The sequence below is a fragment of the Amblyomma mixtum genome, chromosome 3 (genome assembly GCF_055824585.1).
Source record: "Amblyomma mixtum isolate Tamu chromosome 3, ASM5582458v1, whole genome shotgun sequence".
NCBI classification, from domain to species: domain Eukaryota; kingdom Metazoa; phylum Arthropoda; class Arachnida; order Ixodida; family Ixodidae; genus Amblyomma; species Amblyomma mixtum.
In genome coordinates, this window is record NC_143014.1 from 25,286,831 (window position 1) to 25,306,191 (window position 19,361).

Here is a 19,361-nt window from a genome sequence, read left to right on the forward strand (position 1 = left end):
ATGTTTCACTAGCCCACCAGCGCCATCGCAAGCATTTTTGCAGTGTCCAGAGGCCGAAAACATCAATATCGTCCGTTGACATTCACTGCGCTGCAGCTCATGAAACTGGTATTTATTCCTGAAGTGAGCGGGAGCCCCGTCGCTGAAATATATTATCTTGGTATAGATTGGCGCGTTTTATTCGAGATGTGCTTTGATTTTCGACAGAGCCAAGCATGAGCGGAATCATGAGACATATCGTCGAAATTAACGGCGTAGTTACCAGTCGATTTTCTTGACATGACAACGCAGGTAAACACGGTTACCTGCTTTTTCTGCCAATGGTACGCTTGTACTCAGTCTGGAAGCACGACTGTTCATTTTTTGGCGAAATCAAAATGTAAAACAATTGCACCTCTATTGCAGCTGTGTGTTTTTCAGCGTATTGCTCTTGCTTGCACAGATATAATATAGTTGTAGGGAATGCATTTCATGGCCACTCTTAGAAATTCTCTAATAAACGATGAAGCGGTCAGAGTTTTTTTAACTAGCTCACCGTATTCCCATGTAGCAATCAACACCTCATCCTCGCTGCTCATTTCAAAATTTTCCAAAGTGAAAATGCCATCATGTGGATAGTGGCACAATTCCTGAGGAAACATGACGCAGCATCACACCATCGAGCATCACAACACAACTTGCGGAAGCCTGCAAGTGAGGCCATACACACAGCCAGAGGCTTCGTAGACGCAATTCAAGAACACTAAAGAACATCACCATTCTGGAGCTGCCACAGAGGGAGCTTGCAGACTTTCGCGAAGTGAAGAAGGAACAATGGAAACTGGCAAAGAAAGTGCCTGGAGTTCAGACGCTCCACATGTGGAAGTACGCTCAGTCAACTTACGGCAATGCATCCTATGTGGCCTCCACCGCTGCTTCTGAATGGAAGGGACTGTGATCTGGTTAGTGCTTCGTGCTGGACAATATACTGTGCGCAAAACCGAAATCAACTGCCGCCGTTCATTTCTTGTTACGATTTTCTGAATTGCAATGTGCACATGAAGCGGCATCAAAACTTTAAATTGCCTCCCGATTAAAACTCCCCATGATTAAAAACCTTGCAGATAAATCGTTCCCCTCAGGAGACGACATTTTGTCTCCTGACAGTGCCTTGTAGAACCATTGAACACAGAGGTAAATAGACGCAGGTTCGAAAACGCCGACTTGAGAAACGCATTAATAGTAACTTTTATATATAAAAATTTTTGTAAGAGCCAAGAAATGATCTAATATCTTTAAAGAATCGATTGTATATACCAATAGACCGTACGACGAATAAATTAGAGAATACAAACAACGTTTGACCGCCACCAGCCAATTCTTATGACATCAGGAAAAATAGCGAATTTATTCCTATTTTCACGCATTAAGAGCGCCGCTAACAAGCGAATAGAAGCTCTATAAGCATTGAGAATGGTTCGGATATTGGGGTAAATAAAATGTAACCACGTTCAATGAGTGCTAAATCAAATTTCTGACAGCTACTATTTCTAAGAGGCAGTAATAAGCACTTCTATATAACAAAAACATGAACTCAGTTTTGTGTTTATTTTTGTATTTTAAAACAATATAATGCAACACTTTTCTGGTGCCTTGAAATTATCATGTATTGAGGATTATTCAGGCAAACTTTAACAAAATTAGATGATGATGTTTTTTTTTATACCCAAGTCAAAGTGGTCACTTTTTTGGCGTTTTTGAACTTCGGCCAATTTTGAGACCGTACTGAAAACTATCTGTCAAGTCTAGAGCAACAGAACTTGCCTGAGGTGAGTAAAAACACCTGAAAAATACTGAGAAAAATATTCAGTGGGGAGACCTTTAGGAATCTTGCCCTAAGGCTGCCCTGAAAAGTGCCTTTTTTGCACCGCATAGCTCCAGAAGCGAAGTTTGACATTTTTTTACTCGGAAGGTTGAAAGAGCAAGAAAACATTTTTTATTTTCTCGGATTGTACAAGTTGTAAAAAAGTTCTGAAAAAATGCTGATGCGTGGAAAAAATTTTTTGTGCATGGGATGAGGCTTCAAACTTGCAACATTGCGAAGTGCCAAAAACGACATTCTCCACCTCTTGTGACATGCGATTTTTTTCCGAGAAAACTATGAAGCTTCTTGCAAAACTAAGGTTCATTCCTTTGTGTGGACACATTTGCCCATCATATATAAAAATTTCATTGAAAACAAAAAATGGTCATGGGACCTCGATTACCGTTCTTATCTGAACACGCCCATAATATATATATATATATACACACACACACACACACGAGTATCAAAAGCGATGTCTTGGCCGCTGATTGATCAATATCAGATCAAGTCACCATAAATTGAGAAACACACTTCGGCTGGAGGGCCAGCATTTTTGGAGTGTACTACAGCATTCTAAAACACGCAGGTTTTGAAGCACGTGCGAGGTACACGAATAGCCTGAAGCACAAATGCAAGTAATGGGGAGGGGCAATGCTGAAAAAGACGTGAAAGGAAAAATAGAAAATCGGTGACAACTTGAAAACGGGGGATCCCCTAATGCGACTGCAAGTGTTCGAATGGAGGGAAGCACCGGAAAACAAAGAGGGATGGAAGGAAAATTCCTTTCCCCACCACCTCATGGCTTTTTTAGAAAGACAGGGGAGTGACCCTCGAGGTGTCGCTCATTACCGCTTTCCGGTGAGTGACAAGCTTGAAGCGCTTGACCGATGCGCAACGAGCAGGTAACATTTGTGGAGAAACAGTAGGGATGAGGATCAGCAGAAATGCCAAACGGAACACCTCAGAAAAAAAGAAAAAAAAAAGAAGAAACGCTATTGCACAAGTCTGCAAAATCCCACTGAGGGAAGGGTTGCGGCAGAACAACAGGGTACAAAATAGGAGATTTTTGCGCATGTCTTTTTTTGTATCCTGTTGTCTTTATTCGACAACTGTTTTTATTCTGTGATACCGACCAGGGTCTGGCCTTCGTCAGAGTGATATGTTACAGGCAAAAGATACAGCTTTTATAAGCACACGTACGCGGTGATGGAACATTCTCGTTGGCGGGTCACAGCGGCAAACACCTCACTATGAATCGGCAGTTAAAGATAAGTGTTTGTCAGCACAATCAAAAACGATTAAAGCATCGTGACGGATCACTGCAATGACATCATTGTGAAAACATTGGTCGTGGGCTCAAATGCACCAAGAAAGGCGAACAACAGAAAAAGTCAGATAGATGACAACACAGATGACTACCAGTTTTGATTCAACAACGCCTCGTGGGAAAGGCATGGGGTATGGTACTGAGATGTGATACCGTTGCAGAGATAGCAAAGGCAGCGCAATCAGTGGAAAAGAGGTCAAAAATGATAAGTGTAGGTGAAACACAGCATGATACTACAAAGTATTGCGGTTATGACGAGAGACAAGTCAGCTTCCCAACATTTTCATTCCGACCGCAAGAAACAGTATTAGACTTGTGTATTATGAATTATTCACGAACTTCGCGTTCATGCAGGGTCTTGAAGCCGCAATCAAGTAATGTTACTTGAATTTTTTAAAAAGGGTGCTTTGTATTTTTCACATATTTAGAGAAAGGAAGGTTAGGCACTGTCTTCCAATTAGCTTTATGACTATTAAAACGATATCTAAACGGTGTTTCTTTTGGCCAATATATTGAATTTTGTAGATTGAACATTCAAGCATGTAGATTACGTTGGTAGTGTCACAATGGTAGTTTCCCCGAATTTTCACATCATAGTTCGACGCAGCGCTGGAAGCCCTTACTGATGTCATCTGCGCGCTGACTTTTCAACGCGTTTTTTTGCATGGATGACAGCCGATTGACACACGTGTGCTTGTTTTAGGAGAAGTGAGAAAGTGTCCGAGTTTTTTGCCACATCGGTAGACAACATGGGATGCGTCTTTAAAAATGTGCTTGAGTCGATCACTTTGCATGAGGATGACATGGTGTTTTTTTTTTTTTTCAAAGTGCCCGCGACGTTTCGAACCGATGCTGAGTAGGTTAGTACCAGGTTTATTTGTGATTGATAACACCGTTTGTTTTCTGCTTTGAGGATCGCCTCACGGTCAAGAAAGCCTGCGTGTTCTACAGCATCGTTATATTTGTAGCGCTGGATATTTCCGTTTATCAGGGCGTTTCGGAGGTTGGTACAGTTTCTTTCGAAGTCGCGCTTGTCAGAACATATCCCTTTAAAGCGGACGGCTTGTCCATATGTGATGCTAGTCTTCCGGTGTTTAAAGTAAGCTTTCGAAATGTAAGTATTTAGGTCTGTCACCTGGTTTCCGGTATAAATCTGTGCAAAGTTTGCCATTATTTTCGGTACTGTCATCTAGAAAACTAATTGTGGTTGGCGAGTAAGAATGAGAGGAAGTAATAGCCTCATGGGTGTTATTAAAACTACAGCTGAATGATAGAAGTTCTGCTTCACCATGTTGCTAGATGAGAAAAATGTCGTAAATGAATCTCTTTTAGTAGAAGGGCTTTAATGGGTGTGTAGCAAACAACTGGTCTTCTAATAAACCCATAAATATGTTGGCATTGGGACCAATCAGTGCACCTATCGATGTCCTGTTTGTCTGAAAATAGTGTCTGCTATCAAATTCGAAGTTGTTAAGTTCGAGTATAAATTTCAAAACTAGGTCTAGCGTGGGACCATCAACGTTATAACGTAAGTTTTTGACTCTCAAAATGCTGCACAACTGACCAGATGCCATCGAAGTGAAGAATGTTTGTATCAAGTGACGCAACATCAAGGGTAACAAGCAGGCACCATGGGGGAAGTTGCTATCGGCTACATCAGATAGGCAATGTGTTGTGTCCTTTATCAAGGACTGAAATGTAGCAGGATATTTTTTGATGAGAGTTTCAACGTAGCTTGACAGTCTTTCAGTTGCGGTTCCTATTCCGAAAGTTTTTATTCCGGGTCCTGTAACACCTCGGGGACCCCCGGACTGACCTCCGTACCGGGGGGTGAAGACCTTGATTTACATTTGTTCTGCATTTTGCATTCAGCTGCCTTATTAGGCCTGGCAGCTGCTGGCTCGCCCATGACTGACCGGGCTGGTGCTTACGGCCCGGTCTGCTGGACCATCCATGGATCCACCGGTTTCTGACATCACCCCCGACCTCAAACAGGACCCCGGGACTGAGAATCCAGACGACATGGTCTTCCCTAATGGTTCCGGTGTACCTGACGCTGGTGCTGCTTCAGATGGTGACTCCCGATTCCTTTGGGGCTCAATTTAACCAACCTAATAGGTGTTCTGGGCCTCTCACCACTACCTGCCGCCACCCCAAGGTGCCCGGCCCCCTGACAACTTAGAGGTGGGCACCGAAGCCTCCCTTTTGGTGACGCACGAACAATTGGTGTCAGTCATTAATGACGGCAAAATTAGATCACCGCAGGGATCTGGGCCACCCTCGTGTCCCTGGTCGCCGCTCTGAGCAGGAATGTACAGCACTTCGTTGCCTGCGCCATCCAAGGGAGGGAGCGCGTACGCACCTTGCGGGACAAAGTCACGCGGTACCGCAAGCTGGATGTCCTCAGGGCCCGGAATGCTGAGGTGTCCGCCAGAGCTTCCGAGGCCGCGGTAGAGCACTGCGGGCCGAACCAGACGTCCCTAGGGCCTTTGCGGCCGCCCTGCGTGGCGCTGCCGGCCCTATGCCACCTGTCGGCACTGGTTCAAGCGCCTCGGACGCCACCCGGGGACACTGAGGGGCCCTTGGGCTAGAGGTCTTTCCTCCGGCCGAAGAGGAATAAGGATCGGATGTTTTTAACCTCTGTTAGGGCTTCCGACGTCGGCCGTGAGGTTGCTGCCCTCATCAAGTCGGCCATTGACCCGGAGTCTGGGGGCATAGGAGCCGTCACCATCCTAACCACCCGTCCCGCATTGGTGGTCACATCCCGGGACCTTGGGAACCTCGAATGCCTGCAGGCTGCCATCTACCGCATCGAGGGCACCCGGACTGCCATCAATGGCCGCATACCTCAGGGGCGCAATTCTTACGTTCGCCCTGATATCCGACTTAAGGACCTTCTGACCACCCTCAACCGGTGGAACCCTGCCCTCTTTCTCGATTCCAAGAAAAGTAAGGTCAGACTGTCCGTTACACAGCGCTTGGGATAGCGCGTCCACTTTCTAGACCTCGGCACCTCCCCCCCCCCCCCCCCCCCCCTTTCTCCCGGCTTCGAAGCCGTCGCGCCACCGTTGGCTAGACCTCCTTTGAGGTCCAGGAACACATTGACGTCCACGTCCTAGACCTCGACCCCCCACCATCCCCGCCTTCTTTCGGCTTCGCAAGGCCGGCGCGTCACCGTTGGCTAGACCTCCGAGGTCCAGGAGGACATTAACGTTCTCCTGTGTACATTCTGTGCTGAACAGACCCCCCCTAAGGCCTGCTGCACACGATGCGCTGCGTCGCACCCCCTCGCGCAGTGCCCCCGCAAGTACCCTGCCCAATACAGGCCCCTGACGGCAAGTGCGCTAGCTGCTGGTGCGTTAGCGAGGCAGCTGGCCGCCCCTCTAACCAGCAGTGCAAGGTCGCCTGCCTGCCTGTACACTCCTGGCGCAAATTCCGGCGCCAGCGGATAAATGAGTTCACCAAAAGAACACTACCCGGAGTCTACAAGTAGTCGATCTTGTGCTGCCTAAAGAATCTCTCCAGCCAAGACAGCTCTGGAAGAAGGTAATAGTTGACGCGACCTTTGCCGGGAACGGCAGGCGAGTTAGGTCGTGCATCGTGCGAATTCCCGGAGGAGCTGCCCTGCGTCGTGCGGTTCAAGTGCTCAATCCAATAGATCTTGTGAAGTGAGCGTGACTGTGAAATGTCAGTGTCATTTCGGGCGGGAATGTGTTGTGAACGTAATGTTTCGTAAAACGAGGTTTATCGTGTGTTTACCTCTAAGAAAAATTCCCAGCTTTTGCGGAAACATTCGACTAATTTACGATCGTCAGAGCTCTTCAAGGAGGGCGCCCCTCGTCCCCCTGCGTTCTTCACGGGGGGCATCGCTCAACTCCGGAGCCCTCGAATGATGCCTCGGTTTCTGGTGGCTGAAACCGTGGTAGCGACGACACAACCACGAAGGCGTGAGTTACAAAACGAACCTTGTAACTAGCAAACTTTTTCTGTAAGCTCTGTTTTGCCCATTAATGAATTCAGTTATTCTTTGTTCAGCGGTTGCTTCCTCAAAGAACGTCAGTGTATTCACGACAGAGCTATGGTAACTTTCTGTGGATGTTTCGAACGAGACGAAATCAATATCGCCAGCTAAATCCAGTTTGAACGTAGGGTGCTGTTGTGGTAATTCATTTTATAGGAAAGAGAAAGGCGGGACAGTTATCATCGAAAGGCTAACGGTGGAAGGTGAGAAATGGCTTATTTCGGTTACACTGGTGTTCCTGTAATAGCCGGAGAGGATGAATCTAGCCGAGCGATTTGGCATCGATTTAACGCCTTTAATTATAGCAGCATGAGCAGGTTCCTAGATTGATGGTGCAAATTAAAGCTCTGGACCAACACAGGTAGCGTTAAATAGCATTTCCAGTGATGAAGGCGCTAATGAGAAGTTCCTGCAAAAGTATTTGTGCACTAAGGGGTTTTCTATTTTATGGGTCGTAATTTCCCAGAAAGATTGTGAGTAATGGGAACACCTAGGTAGCGATAAGAAATTGCACTTTGCAATGGGACATTGGTAAGTTAATAAGTGAAGGACGAATGGTGTAGGAGGAATGAACTCAATGAAGGTTAATGTTGTAGGGCGAATGAGCTCACTGGAAGAAGCACAGAAAAGGGCCGCTAAGTACACCGTTTACTCAGGCGAGGTGTGGCGACCTGCACGAAGTGCAGCCACGGTCAAACCTCAGAGGTGGACTAATGACGTGACCTGACTGCCTGGAGCTCAACCCGAACGGCGCCGGGGTTGCTCATCGTGACAGTCATGAGTGCATTAAGCACAAACACGCTTCCATTTCTGTCACATATGTCGAGAAGGGAAAAAATATCTGCGAGGTCAGCAGATCCGTGTTGCATAAGACGGATCATAAATTTCTTTTATCGTAAATACTCCTGCTATAATGACAACTGATATTGCGCACAAAGTTGGCCAGCTGGTATGACTCGACTAAGATCCATCTCAAAAGCTAAAATGTCATTAGAGAACACCACGCTGAGTGCTTCGAAAGTTTCACATTCGACCAGGACATGTCATTTCGATTTCAGAGTATTACAGACGCATGGACGGATTAATGTGCTTGCTCGGAATTAAGCAGACCCCTACATTACTTCCTCGATCGATGGAAAGCCTTGCAGCTTTCCGCAGTATTGCGCCATACAGATCCGGCTATCCAACCACAGGTGTTAGTATCGGCCGGCAACCAGTGGCACGGGAGGCAGCGGAAAGCGTTAGCCAAATGAGTTTCGCTTTGATCTGCGGTCTTCATGGCAACGCCACAGTCCACATAATGCTTCAGTCCACAAAATTCAGGCCGCATAGTGCTTGTGCGTCTCGGCGCCTTTTGCGCCGTGCATTTTTCCGCAGAGAGGTTCGCGTCTCGGCTACACAAGAGATTAGTTCTACAGTTACTGAACCTGTGTGCTCCGCGCTCCCGAAGCGGTCTACTTACTGGATCTCTATGCTTTATTCTTTCTCAGAGGCGCCCGACTTGGTAAACGACAGGTGTCGCTCTTGGTATAGCTCAGGAGATGCGCCAGGGTCATCAGGGCGCGAAGCTGCGTGGGCGATTGCGCTTTCTGAAAGTGCTTGTACTACTCCCTTGTCTGCGCACTGGAGTGGCATACGATCCCACTTTTTCTTGAAGTGACATGGCGCATTACTACGTGGGTGCAATGGTTAAATTTTGCATCGACTCGATAAAGAGAGGATGAAAGAGCCGGAATATAACGATTGCCGACATCTGATGCGGCTAGTTCCACAAGTACACAAACCCCACTGGCCGCCTAAAGTGCCCCCTCACTACCACCCTCAGCGACACCGTTCCATATGCTGCCTCGTCGACATCTGCCTGAGCGTAAGAAACACAGTGGAAAAATTAGTGCGCCTCTGCATATGCGGTGCTTCACTTGTACTCACCGTCATCGTGGCTGGGCTCTTTCTCATTCCTCGCAATGAACGCCCATCTCAGTAGACGCGTTCGAACTACCGAATGAAGGTGTAAAAAGACAGCGATTCAGTGACGCAGCGCGAGACAGCAAATCGGGCGCTGTCTCAAGCTTGAGGCTGCTAAGTTGGAAAAGGCTCAAAAGGAGTTTTATGTTGCTGATTCAGACGAAATCTCGTAAATGAGCCATGTAATATTAATAAAGTTGCTTACTAAGCCATATTGCTTTCATACAGTTTTTGCAGCGCAGAAGAAACATGGCGCTGAACTTTCACTGGCTATCATTCGGAGTGGCTTATGAGAAGAAGTCTGGTTCGTAGTCAGCGTCAAAGATCCCATGACTACCTTCAACACATCACCTTTTCGCTTGCAGTCAGTTTTCAAGGCATGTTGATCCAAGAAAAATAATTGTCTCTTTCAGCCTTCAAGACGTTGGCCTCGCCGTGGCCATATGATCTTGCTGTGTGGCTATGAAACGTACTTTTTCCTGAGCGCCTCTCGGAATAACAGCCGGCTGAGCGCCCTGAGTGAGCGCTCTTCCCTGTGGCGTTGTCTTGGCCGCTCTGCAAGAAACGTATAATGTTAGACGCGGTGCCTGAGATTAGGCCAACGTGCAAATGTGTTCAGGGCACGTTGAGATTAGTGAAAACCAACTCAGCCTCTTACTCACAGTGTGCAACGAGTGATCAGTGCTAGTTGTTTCGAGAAATTATTACCACAATGATAATAAATAATAAAAATTGTTTACTTGAAAAAATTACATTGTACAAATACGAGCCTGCCCAAGCCAACAATGGGCTTGTGGGGCAGTGCTCGGCAGAATGGAGCAAGCCAGAGAACGGCACAGTCAATCAATACTTGCACAAATTTAGAATAAAACTAAGGAAAGGCAGTGAGAAAGGACGGGGAAAAAAAGGAAAAAAAGAAAAGAAACAAAATTCCACATACAAATCAAAGATAAGATTTCAATTTTTTCCGAGTGCCGAAAGATAAAACATTATCGGCAGGGCGTTCAACACATCTGGTACGTAAAAGGCACGGACACGTTTACCATATCTTGTCCGTACTCTGGGCAAGGTAAAGCGGTCGCGTGGACGTAATGCTCTGGCGGGGACATACGGGAGGCAGAACTAATTGTTCCATGTATACATAAGGATTACAGTTTCGTTGAATAACAGCCTGAACGAAGGCATGTGCGAGTATGAAAAAAGATTGGAATAATTAGTAATGTGCACACCATACATCACAGCCCGAATTATAGATTTTAGTAAAGAATGCACTTTGTTGCGCCAAAACACTGAACAGAAATAAAAAGAACAGATTCCATATCGCAGCACACTGTACGCCAATGCATGTGCTATTGTTTTCTTTATGTAAATTGGGCATAGTGCTTTAATAGAATATAGCAGGCAGGCTATTTTGTGCAGCCTTTCACAAACGTTAGCCAAATGAGTGTTCCAGGACATGTTAGAATCGAAATGGGCACCGAGATAATTGACGCTTGAGAGGTATGGAATAGGAGAGCACGAGCAATTGTTACACAGAGGAGAATGAAGAAACACTGGAGTGATGACTGAAACAGATTTCAGCCGATCGTGAAAACAGACTAATTTAGTTTTATTTTGGTTAATAGAAATTAAGTTGTTATGGTACCAACTGATAACATTTACAGTGTCAGTTTGTAATTCAGCCACGGCTTGATGGTAATTAGTATGACGAGATACTAAAAGCGTGTCATCTGCGTATTGAAACACCTGACAGTGAAACATTGCTTGACTGAGATCATTAACGTACAAGTTGAATAAAAGGGGAGCTAAAATCGACCCTTGGAGAACTCCAGCGGTCAACTGTCTACGTTTGCTTTTAATATTTCTGAAAACTACTACTTGGATTCGACCGCGCAAATAATTCTCAAGGAAAGTTAGGAAGGGCCCTCGGAAGCCATAGCTATGAAGTTTACGAAGTAATATTTTATGGTTTACGGAATCAAAAGCTTTTGATACATCTAGAAATAATGCACAAGCGAATGCATTACTTTCCAGAGTACTATTAAGAAAATTGGTTAATTCATCTAATGCTAACCTAGTGCCACGCCCGCAAGTAAATCCGTATTGAATAGGCGACATGACCTCATGCATGACTGTCACTTCCACTACTGAACATACACGAGTAGCCGCCGTAGCCTATCAATGGCTGGGCGGATTCGCTTATGGTTTATGGTGGTTTAAGATCCCAAAGCGACTCAGGCTATGAGGAACGCCGTAGTGCAGGGCTCCGGAAATCTCGATCGCCTAAGGTTCTTTAACTTGCACTGACATCGCACAATACACGGGCCTCTAGAATTTCGCCTCCATTGAAATTCGACCGCCGCGGCCGGTATCGAACCCGCGCCTTTCGGATCAGCAGCCGAGCGCCATATAACCACTGAGCCACCGCGGCGGCCGGACGGATTCGTGGCTGAGGGAAAGTACACTGTGCTTACGGTCCTGGTTAGTATTTCCGGTTTCAATTCGAATGCCACAATGGCGGCTGGCTGCACTCGATGGCCAGCGCTGCAAAAAAAGAGTAATAATTTGAACCAGCTCTCTTGTGCGCAGCGCAGACGGCCAGAGGAGTAGTATTCCCAAATGCCCGCCATTCGCGAAGAGCGTGGGCCCGGAGATAAGCGACAGAGCCCGGAATACCAGCTGCAATCCTCACTGGACCACATTTCAGTGAATATCGGTGCCATTGGCGCTGACGCATGTTGCCTTCGGTTGGTTTCCGTTTCGATGGAGGCGAAAAGAAGGTTTAGATGTACACTTAAGAACCTAGGTGACTGACATTAATCTAGAGTCTTCCACTACACACGCATCAGGCCCGGAGTAGCTTCGTCACGTAAATCACAAAGCCAAGAAAAAAATTCACTTCCAGAGCAGAGGATCACCGCTGGCCAAGGGAGGGGACGGGAAGGGGGGGGGGCGGTAGGCGGGGGGTTGGAAGATGGGGGTTTGATCCAGAGCAAACAAGGTTCTGCTCGAATGATGGCGACAGCCGACGAGCAGCGAGCGGGTGGCAGTTTCAAGTTGGGCCATGGTGCCACCTCGCCGGCTTTGTGCAGTAGGCACCACCATAAAGTTCACTTGGGAAGGGCCTGCGAGCCTACATCCACACGCCTACGACGAGTGATAATTACAGTACGCGGAAGCCTCTTTCCAAGATTATACGAGTTCGTTTCATTTTTCCAAATGATCCAAATCTACCTGGACAGAAACAAAAAAAAACGTTTTTCATTTGCAGCAACGCGTTGGAGGCTATTACGTATTATGATTTCAAATGCTAGCTATATGGCCTCTGTAATAATAATAGTTTCTCAACACAGAGATCAATGCGCCAGCTTACGATTGCAGCTAAACTTACCTTCAATTCGGTGTGTTGATTTGGCTCATTATGGAAAAAAATCTCCTCACACTATTTCGCACCGAAGGCCGGCCGGTTTGACACATTTTTCAAGTAGAGGAAGCATCTGAAGGGAACGTTGCTTTTAGTGGATAGAGTGATCAAAACCGGTTGCGTATTTTTCTCTGTCATACATAATCGATGGATATTGACTTCGCAGTGCTCAATAAAACGTAGTGCTCGAATGGATAGCCAACTCGCTCTTGAATCGCGCATGAGATGTATAATCATCTCAATCAGAAGTAGACAAAGACACCACCACCATGTGCCATAATCATTCAGCGAACATCGATGCGTTCCCAGACAGGTCAGCTGTAATGGAAAGTTGGTCTGCAAACTCTTGCCTCGCTTTTAGAAACAAGGAAGTTCAGCAACACTGAACGTCTTGGACTTGATCAACAGATCGGAATAGAACACGTCCTTAATTATGCGGCGCACTCTTGGGAAGAACTAAGCGCTTCAATAAACGCTTGTCCATATTTCACTCTAGAAATTAATTCCTCTCAGCCAGAGTGGAGTGGAATGACTCCGCAGCATTGTGTTTACTGTCTCTTTTACGATATTGCAACCTCTCCATTGCCGCTATGAAATACATTAATATGCATCTTCACTTCGAGTTCGCAGGTTCTGCCTGCGTACACCCAGGGAATTCTCGAGCATGAACGGTGTCGTGCGGCGAAATGGGCGAGAATACGGGCATGCGCTGAACCAGGCATGTATCCAAGAAGGGGAGGGGGGGGATAAAGTTCACCCCCCCCTCCTTCTGTCTTGGCAATGCTCAACCAGCTGTAATCCCCCCCCCCCCCCCCTTTTATTAGAAAATACCTGAGGCCCCTCCCTAAAAAAATACCTGGCTAAGTGCGAGACTGGGACGCTGCCACTCCGCCACTAGCGGACATGATTTATATGGTATGGACGTGTCCTAGCTTTGGAGAACCTGACAGAACAAATGAGTCCTGGTAGGCCCTGCTTCTCACACAGGAAGAAAAGGGACAACGTGAAGTCATCCGTCTCGCCCTGGCCGGTCGACGGCTGAGTGGGAGGACATGGCTGGGACCGAGCTGTGCCTCGGATCCCCGTCAACCTTTTGACTGGTGCTAATAAATGTTATTTCTTGCTACGTGCCAGCGCTGATGGTTTCTGCCGTTTTTAGTCGCTCCGCTTTGCAGCACGGCCGTTTGTTCGACCCTTGGGTGATGCTGTTAAAGAATTAGCCGGGTGCACATTCTGCGAACAGCAATAGCGCACAGGGCAGTAATGCACAGATCCGCAAACGATAAAAACAATCCCGACAGCTGATGTACACGGCAGATCTTCATTCGGGAGCGGTTTAATGGCGTACGGGGCACTAAGGTCTCTCGATCTTGAGCGGAGATCTCTGACGTTATGCTGCATAAGTCCAACTTTATTTGCGTTTGTGTAGTGCACAGACCGTAAAAGCACTGCAATGTGAAGTATTCAGAGCGAAGCTTCGCGGCGAATAATGAAGATTTACGGAGATTAAGTGCAAGTACATTCTCTGAACTGAAGCATCGGTCGTTTCTGCTAATTGTCTTTCTTACATGGTAGTTGTTTTTAAATAGATCTACGAAAATGTACTCCAGAAGGACTTAGATTTTTTTTTTAGTTTAGTTATAAAGATTAACTGTATTGCAGGAGCTGCCGCTGTTCAGAGACCACCTTTTATGAAACTTTGTACACAAGTCCATGTCAGCTATGGAGAGCTTTTGCTGAAGTTTAGAGCACCTCTTCCTGCCGCTCAAGATATTTATTCTTTGCTCAGCGCAAACAGCGGATAAAGTACTTTGAGAGATATGCAGGTGACAAGTGCGTTTCTCTCTGTTTCTCACCCTCTCCGCCATTTCCGTATTCAGAAAATATGCAGTAGGATGAACATATCCGTAATGTAATATCGAAATCATCAAGAGTTGTCGGTAAGCTTTATCGCCACAAGAAGATACCGCCGTAAGCAGTCAGATTTGTTTTGCACACGATCTGATTCCGTTCTCACTTGGATCAGTGTACTTCATTCTCATTGGCCACCACAATGGACAGAAAGCTACAATAATTATTAGTACTTGAAAAAGTACGCTTCACATAGTCTATGCGTTACCTTACGGACATACAACCAAGCGTTTATTCACAACAATCAGTACTGCAAATGTACTGAATCTTTCTAATAGCTTAATTTAAGGGCAGGTAGTGACCGCAGATCCGGATCATGAGAGGGAAATAACTAGAAGAATAAGAATGGGGTGGAGCGCATATGGCAGGTTCTCTCAGATCATGAATGGTAGCTTACCAATATCCCTGAAGAGAAAAGCATACAACAGCTGTATCCTACCGGTACTCACCTATGGGGCAGAAACGTGGAGGCTAACAAAGAGGGTTCAGCTTAAGTTAAGAACAACGCAGCGAGCTATGGAAAGAAAAATGATAGGTGTAACGTTAAGAGATCGGAAGAGGGCGGCGTGGGTGAGGGAACAAACGCGGGTTAATGACATCTTAGTTGCAATCAAGAGGAAGAAATGGGCTTGGGCAGGGCATGTAATGCGAAGGCAAGATAACCGCTGGTCCTTAAGGGTAACGGAGTGGATTCCAAGAGAAAGGAAACGTAGCAGGGGAGGGCAGAAAGTTAGGTGGGCGGATGAGATTAAGAAGTTTGAGGGGATACAGTGGCGGCAACTGACAAAGGACAGGGTTAATTGGAGAGACATGGGAGAGGCCTTTGCCCTGCAGTGGGTGTAGTCAGGCTGATGATGATGATGACGAAGATTACAGAACTGAAGAAAACAACGGATTAAAACAAAACTTTTCACTTAGCCTCACTACAGCAATTCCAGACTCCATATCGACGTCGCAAGCCACATTGAACAAATTACAAATTATGGGTACCAAATGCTTAATTATTGACTTCCGTTGCTTTGGAAAAAGCCTGATTTATTTAAGTACCAATGTTTTCGTGTTCCAATTTCGACCGTACAAAGTACTAAAATTGAAAGCGTCATTTGCTTACAACTACCATCACTTCATTCTATGCATCCTTCTTTGTTGTATTTTTCGTTCGTTAGTTTTCAGTACATGTGTGTAGGTGATGTATACAGGATGTTTTTTTAGAAGGTCCAAACTGTTCAGAAATAGAGTTTTGGGGGTGAAGAGGAGCTTCTTAAGGCGGAGTAAACTTCTGTAGGCGGACGTCAGAGAGCAGACGAGTCATGTAAATTAGTTAAATAAATAACTAAATTTTATTGGTTAATTTTTAACTGGTCAAATATTTAGGGCAATCCCCCAAGGTGGAGTAGATTTGTAATAAGGGAGTAATTACTGATTGACGTCCACCCAAGCACAGCCACATGGCTACAAAGGAAAGCTAAACAGCTTTCTCAGAAACTTCGCGGTTAAAGAAAAATTCGTCCTAGTCCGGGGTTCGAACCTGGGACCTTTCCTTTGTAGCCGTATGGCTGTGCTTGGGTGGACGTCAATGAGTAATTACTCCCTTATTATTAATTTTTAACTACAATCGATAGGCACCTGATTGCAATTACAGATTTGTAACTGGCTGTTAGTAGTAGCTATACCAGTCTTTAGAACTTTAAAAACGGGGTTATCCTCGCCGCTGTGGCTCGACTAATTTGGACCCTTTCTCCCGTTATTCGAAAACCGCACTGTTGCAGGAGAGCGCACTGCGAGTCAACCAAATCGCGACACTCCGTGATGCACGTACAGGGTGACATTCCCTGCCCTGCACTCGCTGGAGCAGCGTAGTGGCGAGGAGCTGGGAGAGCTGCAGAACGGGCGGGGCTGAGATTGTCGCGTCGCCAGTTATTAGACCATATAGCTAGGCTGAATTTATAAGATTGAAGAAGACATAACCTTTCTCTCACTCCTTATGCTCGTAGAGGGACTGCGGAGGCATGGCCTTTGCCTGCCGTACTCTCAGAGAAAGCACGTCATATTATCGTGTCACAGACACTAAGTGCACGCAGTTGTGCTTGCTGAACTACGGTCATCCTCACGCGATAGCGTTAAAGGCCATTTTCATCGGAAAATCTGGTGTCGGCGTTGTCGGCGCCGGCGTTGTAAGCAAAAAATCACGGGCATGGGTCTGGCAGGTGGTCTCCAGAGAGCAACTTAGAAGGCAGGTGGCCCACTTAGGTCACGGGACTCTGCGACGTCATCACAACCTGCCCACCGGATAGTGAGCAAACTGCCCACCGGGGCAGGTGGTAGTTACATTAATGATTGTTCGCTCGGGGAGAGCAACCTGGGCCACACAAGGCCTACGGGGACAGCATGTGTGATCGCAGGGCAGTGGCGCATCGCTTAACCGCTGCACCACTGCGCCGGGAGGAGTATGGGGACTCCTATGTATCTATCAATGTAAAGTAGAGAATGACCTTCTGCATATATGGGAATTAACTCTATACGCCATCACGTCATACCCTTAAGGCGGAGCTTAATTCTCCCCTTCAATTTTTTTAGCATCTCATGAACGGGACCACAGACACGCAGACAAGGACAGCACAGGCGCTGTCGACTGGTGTTTAGCTTACACAAGCGACAGGTAGGCCTCCCTTTTGGCTTTGGTGCTTGCTTCTGTTTTCATTTTTATAGATCCTGATATTACGCCCTCCAGGAAAGGCCCTATCAATCGATAATTAGCATCTGTGTTTTTGGGTGCGGCCCCGTCCTTGCCACCTTCCAAAATGCCTGATCAATTGATTGAGCACAGTCTCTTTTTCGAGAGTTGTCGACTGGTCGACGCATGGTCGACGCAAAAAGCACATGCTCTCACAGTGGACGTTAACTTTTTTGAACACGGAAGACCACGAAAGAGCTGAATATCCTTGCTGCCTCGAGGAGCAAGCAGGGATTGAGTGCGGCTGGACACGGGTCGCGCAGGTAAGCGCGTACAAAGCACATCGTCAGCTAGCTCGCTAATGCATCCCTAGACGGCCCGTAAATTAAGGCTTTCTTTTTTGTAATTTGCGCATTCAAAAACTTTTGTAGGCACCTTTATATACTGTACCAGCCAGGGCAAGTGAAAGACGAACAGCCGCTACGCCTCAGCATCGGTACGCCGAGCGACGGCCGAGTTTAGGAACTAGAGGTAGTATGTAATCGCTGGCTAACTATTTGCCCGATTAAACGGCAGCGTCGGGTTTTAGTGCACACCGCTAGACGGTACGGCCTTCAACCTCCGAGGATATTGCCGTAGCGCTTGTACGAACAAGACAGAGAGGCCGAAGCAGTTGAGCTGGACAACCCGCACTGCAGGTTCTTTAAATGAATGTTGCCTGCCGAGGTCAATACAGTCGACTTCCAGCTGCCTCAGTGAGGGCCACACGCGTCCTCGCATGATAAGCAAGATGGTGCATGCTGTATGGTAACTTGGTATGTGCCCAATGGCTCACGACGAACGGGCATGGATTCACTGGCAGTGTGCTAGTTAGGAATGATCGCGTAGGGCGTCAGCAATGAACACGTACGAGTTTGCACTCTCGACTGAATTTCTCTGCAATCATTGCTCGTGCGGCCGCCACGGTGCTCAGTGGTTATGGTGCTCGGCTGCTAACCCGAAGGACGTTGGTTTGATCCCGGTCACGGCGGTCGCGTTTCGATGGAGGCGAAATGCTAGAGGCCCGTGTACTGTGCGACGTCAGTGCGCGTTAAAGAACCCCAGGTGGCCAAATTTCCGGAGCCCTTCACTACGGCCTCCCTCATAACCTGAGTCGCTTTGGGACGTTAAACCCACTAAACTAAACTAACTACCATTGCTCGTGTGTTAGTGAATGGTTTAAGCTTCAGAATGCCTCGAGTTTCGACGAGTTACGTCTTGTCACACAGTATATGGCGCTTTGAATCGCCACAGTGTCGTTGAAATTCATCATACGTTGTGGCGTAAGCGCCCCATGGCCTTTTGTGCAATCCGCAGAAAGATTATGCAGCACAGTGTATAGTTTAAACGTGAATCTGCTTCTTGCAGTTCCTGCCTTTCCGAATATTGCTTATATAAATCCAGCCCTGTCAGCTGGCAGTGGGCCCGCATATCAGAGTAGGGGAGCCCAAACTCCGATCTCGGCCCCTTTGTGGTTGTCCAGCAGTGGCACACACGTATGGCGCTCATGTGTCACCGCAGCAAACTGCGCCAACACCGATCCGTTTTGCGCACACCGCGTGGGCAGCGCAGCGGCTGCATTTGACGCCCATTTCGAGGCCGGCCCCCTGGGAGCAGCGCTCCATCAGGCGAGGCGCGGACGTGCCCGGCTTGCGGGAGCCACGCTGCTCGCGACGCATCCCTTCCCGGACTTGCAACGTGCCCAAAGCCGACGCCACTGGCTTTGCCTTCAAATTGGATCCGTGAAAGGTGGCTCAGCCCTAACCGCAGACGAACAAAAAGGGAATGAAAGAAGGCAATTGTTCACATGCTGCAGTTCAATGTCATGTGTTCTCCCTTCACGCACAGGTTAGTTGCACAGTCGTTCAGCTTCTAGCCACGGGTGGAACTCTGATCACTCTTCCCCCCCCCCCCCTCCCCCTAATATAAGGTTGGGCGAGATGAGGCAGGGGAGGCGCCGCCATGCTATACTCGTTTCTTATTTTTCTTGCTCTTAGATTCCGTGGTTGCAAATGAAGGGCTAATATCGCGTTACCTGTGTTTTAAGCAGGAATAAGATAAGTGTCATTACCCATCACGGCGGGTTTCTCGACGCCTTTACACCACCAGTCCAGCAGCCGTACTTTATAGTTCTCTCTAAATATTTTTTTTTTT

The 19,361-nt window shown here is 47.1% G+C and overlaps 1 pseudogene; it reads right to left on the reverse strand.

The window, feature by feature from the left end:
* The window catches only part of LOC149349450 (uncharacterized), a 508,176-nt pseudogene that overhangs the window by 278 nt on the left and 488,537 nt on the right, over positions 1-19,361 (reverse strand).